The sequence below is a fragment of the Ornithorhynchus anatinus genome, chromosome 4 (genome assembly GCF_004115215.2).
Source record: "Ornithorhynchus anatinus isolate Pmale09 chromosome 4, mOrnAna1.pri.v4, whole genome shotgun sequence".
Taxonomy (NCBI): Eukaryota; Metazoa; Chordata; class Mammalia; order Monotremata; family Ornithorhynchidae; genus Ornithorhynchus; species Ornithorhynchus anatinus.
Genome location: NC_041731.1, coordinates 125,152,011 through 125,154,453, shown reverse-complemented (window position 1 = coordinate 125,154,453; position 2,443 = coordinate 125,152,011).

Genomic DNA, 2,443 nt, shown 5'->3' with positions numbered 1-2,443 from the left:
CGTCCTTCCCGTCTCTCGGGCCCGCGATCTCGGTGTCATCCTTGACTCGTCTCTCTCGTTCACCCCACGCATCCTATCCTTTACCGAGACCTGCCGGTTTCACCTCTACGATATCACCAAGATCCGCCCTTTCTTCTCCACCCGAACGGCTACCTTACTGCTACGGGCTCTCGTTATATCCCGGCTAGACTACTGCGTCGGCCTTCTCTCTGACCTCCCTTCCCCCTCTCTCGCCCCGCTCCGGTCTATTCTTCACTCCGCTGCCCGGCTCATCTTCCCGCAGAAACGATCCGGGCATGTCACTCCCCTTCTTAAACAACTCCAGGGGTTGCCTATCGACCTCCGCTCCAAACAAAAACTCCTCACTCTAGGCTTCGAGGCTCTCCGTCCCCTCGCCCCTTCCTACCTCTCCTCCCTTCTCTCTTTCCACCGCCCACCCCGCACGCTCCGCTCCTCCGCCGCCCACCTCCTCGCCGTCCCTCGGTCTCGCCTATCCCGCCGTCGACCCCCGGGTCACGTCCTCCCGCGGTCCCGGAACGCCCTCCCTCCTCACCTCCGCCAAACTGATTCTCTTTCCCTCTTCAAAACCTTACTTAAAAATCACCTCCTCCAAGAGGCCTTCCCAGACTGAGCTCCTCTTCCCCCTCTACTCCCTCTGCCATCCCCCCTTTACCTCTCCGCAGCTAAAGCCTCACTTTCCCCTTTTCCCTCTGCTCCTCCACCTCTCCCTTCCCCTCCCCTCAGCACGGTACTCGTCCGCTCGACTGTATATATTTTCGTTACCCTATTTATTTTGTTAATGAATTGTACATCGCCTCGACTCTATTTAGTTGCCATTGTTTTTATGAGATGTTCTTCCCCTCGACGCTGTTTATTGCCATTGTTCTCGTCTGTCCGTCTCCCCCGATTAGACCGTAAGCCCGTCAAACGGCAGGGACCGTCTCTATGTGTTGCTGACTTGTTCATCCCAAGCGCGTAGTACAGTGCTCTGCACATAGTAAGTGCTCAATAAATACTATTGAATGAATGAATGAATAAGTACTTCAATACCCTAATTCATTCAATTCAATAGTATTTATTGAGCGCTTAGTATGTGCAGAGCACTGTACTAAGCGCTATTATTACTAAGCGCTTGGGGGAGTACAACAGAAGAGAATTAGGGATGCCCCAAAGCAGCTTGCAGCGGAGGGCCTCCGACAGCTTAGCGCAGTGCTTCGCCCATAGTAGATATGAGCGCTCTCATATCCTCGCACACATAGAAGCAGCGTGGCTCAGTGGCAAGAGCCCTGGCTTGGGAGTCCGAGGTCGTGGATTCGAATTCCGCTCTGCCACTTGTCAGCTGGGTGACTGTGGGCGAGTCACTTCTCTGGGCCTCAGTTCCTTCCTCTGTCAAATGGGGATGAAGACTACGAGCCTCACATGGGACAACCTGATGACCCTGCATCTCCCCCCCAGCGCTTAGAAGCAGCGTGGCTCAGTGGAAAGAGCCCGGGCTTTGGAGTCAGAGGTCATGAGTTCGAATCCCGGCTCTGCCACTTGTCAGCTGGGTGACTGTGGGCGAGTCACTTCACTTCTCTGGGCCTCAGTTCCCTCATCTGGAAAATGGGGATGAAGCCTGTGTGCCCCACGTGGGACAACCTGATTCCCCTGGGTCTACCCCAGCGCCTAGAACAGTGCTCTGCACAGAGTAATAGCTTAACAAATACCAACATTATTATTAGAACAGTGCTCTGCACGTAGTAAGCGCTTAACCAACCCCAACCTCATTATTATAGTAACTACAATCGAATAACCGAATCTCCCTCCCCCTTCTTCTCATCCACTGGCCAAACTTCCATCTTTTGGCTCTTTCCTTCCTTTATTTAACGGCATTTTGGCGGCCCCTGGAGCACGAGGTTTCCGGGACCTTTGGCTCCCCGGGCCGAGTCATCCCTTCCCGCCGGGAAAAACGGGAAAGGCCGGGAAGAGCGGGAAGAGCGGGAAGAGCGGGAGCGGCCGGCAGGGGCGAGCGGCGGCCGCCAGGGGGCGCGCGCGGGGGCTCCGGGCGTTGGGAAAACCCGGCCCGGACCCCGCGGGGACGGGATGGGCTCCGCTGGGCCTTTGGCAAAGACAGAAAAATTCAGCCGTAGCGGGGCGGGCTTCGCCGCTGGCGGCTCTGCCGGGAGCTCAACGCGGGGCTCCGCGCAGGGAGCGGGGAGGTTTGGAGGGGCGGGGGGGCGGGGGGGAGCCGGTCCTTAGCCCCGGCGTCGGGAAAACCCGGAGCGCGGGAGGCGGAGCGGCGCGGGCGGCCTCCCGCGCGGCCCCACGGCGGGGGGAGGGAGGAGGGAGGAGGGAGGAGGGGGGCGGCGGCGGCGGCGGCACGGCGCATGCTCAGCGCCGGGGCCGCGCCCGGCGGCGGTAGGGAACTACCCGGGGGGCGCGCCCGCGTCCCCGCCGTGCGCGC